This window comes from Tachysurus fulvidraco, chromosome 4, assembly GCF_022655615.1.
Source record: "Tachysurus fulvidraco isolate hzauxx_2018 chromosome 4, HZAU_PFXX_2.0, whole genome shotgun sequence".
NCBI classification, from domain to species: domain Eukaryota; kingdom Metazoa; phylum Chordata; class Actinopteri; order Siluriformes; family Bagridae; genus Tachysurus; species Tachysurus fulvidraco.
This window is the reverse complement of record NC_062521.1, coordinates 4,075,270-4,081,227: the sequence shown is the minus strand read 5'-3', so window position 1 is coordinate 4,081,227 and position 5,958 is coordinate 4,075,270. Positions and strand designations below refer to the sequence as shown.

Below are 5,958 nucleotides of genomic sequence, written 5' to 3'. Positions count from 1 at the left end.
TCTGAATTGAAAAGCATATTTTCCATGGCTTTCAGTCATACCTCGAATCTTTAGCTTTCATAATATTCATCCCGTATCTTTTGCATCCCATCAGTTTGCGTTTATCACGTCCACACCCCTCCTCCCCACCCCCTTACCGCTGCACCCTCTCTGTGTTGCCGACACACGAAAGTGTCAATTATGCTACCAAAGATGATGGCGGTTTTTTTTCAAACGAAGAGAAAGACGGGGCAAAACCTGGATCTGCTCCCTGAAACGTCTTATGTCTCACCCCTCAGACTGAAACGTGAATTCTCACGCCGAATGTAGGGTGCAGAGCTCGAAGATGAGGACGGCCAAACGAAACGAGATTCGATCTCTTGCTGTCTTGTCTGGAGGAATAGAAGAAAACCTGTACAGTTACATGTATATGATATATTACTATACCTACAAACACACGGACAACGACTACGACGTACGTCCGAGACTGATCCCGACTCAGACTATGAAAAGTTCGACTTAAGAAGCACAAATTTATATGTTTTTTTATTACTTTAGTTTTCCTCGTGTGGTATTTCGTCCATCTACAAATTCGCTGTATGCCTTGTCTCTTATTAGAAATGCCGTTTCCTGCCTTGCTGCTGAACAGAATGGTGGTGTCCTATATCAGAACCGTCTACCCTCGTCCCACCACCGTCCTCCTTCGAGACAATGGCACCCCGTATTATCCGTACGTTAAATACCGCACGTCGGCTTTTTGAACTTTAGCTGTGTGCCGATCAGCGCCGACCGTCTACGGACTAACGGACGTCAGAATCGACTGATTTCCTGAGTGCAGGAGCACGAGATCCAGAAGAACTCCAAAGACGGACTTCCCAGAAGGTCTGCATGCTCCGTGGTGATCCTGTAGCGGAAAGAGGATTTGTATTGTGAAAGTGCATCCGAGATCTTAGGCTTCTCACTTTTCAAAGCGTGGAACGTGACGCAAGAGGAACCGGACTAGAGCGAGCGTCTAGTTTTGGCACAAAGCAAACCCATCTTTCGACGAATACTCATTAATAAATAACGAACACGGACATTTCATGTTAAGCAATACAGCATAATAATGATTCTGCAAAGCTGAGCACACATTTAGTGACATGGGTCATCATCATAATGGGTCATAGTTTACGCTTCGAGCGAAATGTATCATGCGCTTATTCCAACCAACTCGTACATTTCAGAGTCGACTTTTACTGTGAACCGTTTCTTCTGATTTGTTGAGACTAAGGTCCCAGGGAGTGCATCAGGGTTCTCTATTCGGTCCGTTGTGAATGGCATTTACTCACAATTTGTTCATCAAGAGACCATGAATACTAATTTTGTGGACTTATATTAAGGAGCACAAACACACAAACACAAACACACACACACGCACACAGTTGACGGGATAAACCGTGTGTGCCTCTGTCAAAGTATACACACTATGGGCGAACTGTTCATCATAACATTCGATGCTATGAAACAATCATTTAGAAATTTCTTTTGAACACACTGTCATTCGTGTTCACATTCTCTACCATTTGAGATCAATATGCAATGTCTAATCACTGAGCTTTTAGTGTGAGATTACATTTCTGGAGTTTGAACACATTGTGCTTTCCCTAAGTCATGATCCCTGCTTGTAAAATTTAGCTCACACTCATATTTAATCAACACATATTTATCTTAGGACGATATACTGCTTGGATCTGCTACGTTTTGGTGAAGGTGTTGACTTGCATCTCAGGTTGTTTTTTTTGTTTTTTTTAAGTACGTAGCAAGAACATTTCGATTTATTTTTTTGGTTCGGTAAACCTAGTTTTATGGCCTGTTTGTTTCATTCATGCTAACTCATGCACTTAGCTTGATTAGCCACTTTTATCAGAATTAAAATGTGTCCAGAGCAGAATTATTGGACTTTAAAGGGGGGAAATGCAGGAAAGGGAATATTAGTTTATTACTCTCTAAAAACTACATTACAGAGCTAGCCAATAATCTGTGATAATATTGTAATGAAAAAATTAAGACAGTGTAGCTGAATTTAACATGAACAGTTATGTAGCAACCCAAACTGAACTGTTAATATTATTACATAAGCCGATCAATCAATTCTGACGCATTTTCTCCTCAAATAAAGCTATCTAGCATAATTTCTGTCAGAATTAGCTAGCAGAATTAACTATCCAAAAAAAAGAAGAAGGGGGGGGGGCATTGCCTCATATCGTTTAGTTTATACAGAAATATTACTTCAAACTTCATAGTTATCTGTGAACAAAAGCTTACATTAAAACAAAAATCAGAAACAACAGAAATTATGTCTCGTTTTGTACCGTTTTTTTTTTTTCTTACCTCGAAGTATTTTGGAAAAATTTATCTTGAAGTACGTAACATGCCTGTTTTCTTCTAGGTCCACACCCCTTACCCCTGACCCCTGACACTAGCCTGCTCTGAATCATTAGCAACCCAAATTTTGGCTCAATTTGAGATCTGCTTTTTTACCGACTATAATTCTCTCGCTGTCGCCTATTGACGCCATTTTACATGCATTTCAAATATCAAATATAAAACAAAGCCTATACTAAGCATCATCTAGACATTTCATGTACCTCAGTAGATGTTAGGCTAGCACCGAGAGCGCAGATAGAATGCACATAGAATGTGGATTTAGGTGAAGGGATACATTAATAAATCCTTTGTTTATTCTTCGATCTTATATGTATGTTACCAAGTTTCAGTTCGTCTTTGTTTGTTAATTAATATCAATGTCATCATGATGTAACTGAGGGACCGTGTGCATGTGCTACACCTCATGTCCCTGACATTTGAAACAGTGTACAGTATGCACGTGGAAAAAAAGACATACAGATTCACTATAAAGCCGGTGCATTAAAATAACCCGGATTGGAATTATCATTACGCACAATCGTAAAAGCTGAGAGGATAAGCAGCTGGGTGAGAGTGTATCTTGTCCTTGGTTAGTTGCTAATGGCACTTCTCTCTCTCTCTCTCTCTCTCTCTCTCTCTCTCTCTCTCTCTCTCTCTCTCTCTCTCTCTCTCTCTCTCTCTCTGTGTGTTTTTTCCCTTTTCTCTTTTGCACCGCGTTTCTTCCCCTCCGACTGAAACATCTCTTTGTTACAGGAGGTCAATTTCATTGCTATGTAGTAAATGAGTCAATAAGGCTCTCAGATAAATGCATTCTCATTTGCCCTAATGGCCATTACATCTACTATGAAAAATGAATGGTTTGCAAATAGACAAAAATACACACACACACACACACACACACACACATATATATATATACCCTGAAAATGAGTCTAAACACGAAGAGATCGGAAAATCAGCACTGATAAACTTCCTTTGAATGACTCGCTGGTTTTCGGTCACGTACTGTACTTCCAAGCTGAAATCGGTTTCCTGTTCCGAACACATATAACTACGATCATCCGTACTAACTGTAATGTTGAATGATTTCGGTTATTTAACACACATGCGGCGTTGCAGAACGCAGCCTGCATCTTGGCGTTGCGACTGTCGTGAGCATCGACCGTGCCACATCCGTCATGTGCAGTTTTAATGTTCTAGATGCTTCAGAAGTCATCGACATACTCTGTTTTGTGAGCATACTTCAGCATCCGTTGGAGCTTGTTCGAAGTGATCGAGTTGAAAACAAACACATGCGTGATACACTAATCATCCACTATATTATGAATACATAGACAGACGGTCAATTATGCGAGAGTAGTCCCATGTTTAAAATCAAACATTATGTGGTCAAATTGGGGTTTCAATGTTGTTGCACATCCCTGTTCTTAGATGATTGAAGTGTGATCTGGTTTACTGTTCTGCAGATGGAGCTCATCTCATGCAATGTTTAAGATGCTTTTCAGCTCATCATGGACGGAAAGAGTGATTGCTTGAATTAGCCTTCCAGAACTCTCATTGGCTGTAGAGATCGTTGTGTGTGATTCGGGGTATTAAGCAGTATACGTAATACACGAAGCAAAACTTCTGGTACCAACAAGCAGGTCACAGTTTGTCTGATGTGACCACTAAAGCTCATGACCTGTATTGTACTGTATAAATAATTTCCTGAATGCCACATAGTCTTATTAAAGTGGATGGTGAGGGTACATTCGAAACACACTTCAGTAGTATGCAATATCGGTTTAATTTCTTTACATTTATCATGTCCTAGAGTAGAGACCTGAATGGAAAAAAAGCCACAGTGTGTCATTTACATCATGAACCAAATTAAATATCGTTACGACTAGCTAAAACACGCAAAGACCATCCATTCATCATTCATTTTTGGACATCGAGTGCTGGAAAAGACTTTCTAAACCTTACCATTTCCATTGCATCATCCAAAAATAAAAAAAAAATAAAAAATATCGATGGAATCCTGTGGTGAAACTTCACGGTTCCTCACCCACATGAAGATGAAGCAATCACACCATGGTTGTACCATATGTCCTTATGCTGAATTGGTCAGAGTGTTTGTAAGATCCTGAGTGAGAATGTTATTTGATTTTTTTTTTTTTTTGTTATTGTCTTTTCTTTTTCTTTTTTTTTCTTTTTCAGATGTACCAGTACACAAGTGCAAGGAAAGCTTGTAGTGCTGGCCGTTGTATATTCTCTGTCATGTAATGAACTATTTTAGAGGCAAATATATTTGAAATATGAACCCAAATAATATAAATAAATAATCATAAAAGAATATTTTGTCTTTTTTTTATGGCATGTAGCAAAACAGCATCACATTTCTTTTATTTATTATCTCATGCTCACGTTCACTAAATATGGCTTCGGTACTCAGTAATACAACCAAAAGCACGGATTTAGATGAATAACTAAATAAATGAATGAATGAAGCTGTTAACATGGAATCCCACAGCGTCACACTGCATTTGTTAATCACTGCCTAATTCACACCCTGCTCTGACATTATTAACGCTGACTTTAGAAACAAGCTGCAGAAACACATTCACTTTCAGTAGCTGTTAGCAAAGGAAAAGCATTACCGTGTCATGAAGTGTCTAAACATACACAGATATATTTGAGCATGTGTCTTTTCTTAATAAATTTGCCCTTACGTTCACGCTAAATCAGCATTTTCAACCATCTGATCTGTGGATAAATCTGAAATTATTTCTGTATTGCAAAGTGTATTTACCTCATAAATTTAAAAACGTATCCAAGATGGCAGAACGCATTACAATGCCATTTTCCATCTTTGATTGCTGGGACCTGCAAGAATGTGCGTGTTTTCTATTGCTGTGAAACAAACGAAAATGGTGGAAATCGATCAGAGGTCATGAGGTCATTGGTTGGGCACAAAGCATATAATTTTTGTGTAATGTCAAGCTCAACTGTGGGCCACGGTGGAGAGGTCCACCCACCAGCCTGTGTTTAGAAAGTAAGGGCCACCCGTGACTTTCCTTGTTGGCAGATGGACTGTTAAGCTGAAGTGAACACTATTTGTAGACCAGCATCCACCAGGTTTGTGTACTAGTTGCTCTTGCATTCAGAAGTGTTTCCTGGACTAGGGCATAGTTCTCAATTGTAGATTCAGCCTGAGGAAAAAGTCACACGGGATTAGAGATCAAACATCGCTGTCTATTTGGCAACTTGGAGGGAAATCGCCAGTGTATTCTGAATACTTGAATGGGGAGTAGTGGATGGTCTTGCTGGCCATCTTCAGGTCATTGGTTGGGCACAAAGCATGTAATTTTTGTGTAACTTTATTGATGATAAACTTTTGAGAAACTGGTGTAGGAGGAAATGAAGTAGTAGGAAAGATTAAAGTGGTATGTTGCAATCAGGCCTGAATGTCAGGCCCAACTGTGGGCCATGGTGAAGAGGTCCACCCACCAGCTCTGTTTAGAAAGTAAGGACCACCCATGACGTTCCTTTTTGGCAGATGGACTGTTGAGCTGAAGCTCATATGGCTGCCAG

The 5,958-nt window shown here is 39.7% G+C and overlaps 1 protein-coding gene across 1 annotated transcript in view; it reads left to right on the top strand.

The window, feature by feature from the left end:
- The window catches only part of LOC113655380 (MAM domain-containing glycosylphosphatidylinositol anchor protein 1), a 196,227-nt gene extending 191,507 nt beyond the window's left edge, over positions 1 to 4,720 (top strand). The window contains exon 18 of the mRNA XM_027165890.2: positions 1 to 4,720. This exon is cut by the window's left edge and continues 386 nt beyond it. The gene's annotated coding sequence lies outside the window, so the exon portion shown is untranslated.
- The last annotated feature ends 1,238 nt before the right edge of the window (positions 4,721 to 5,958 follow it).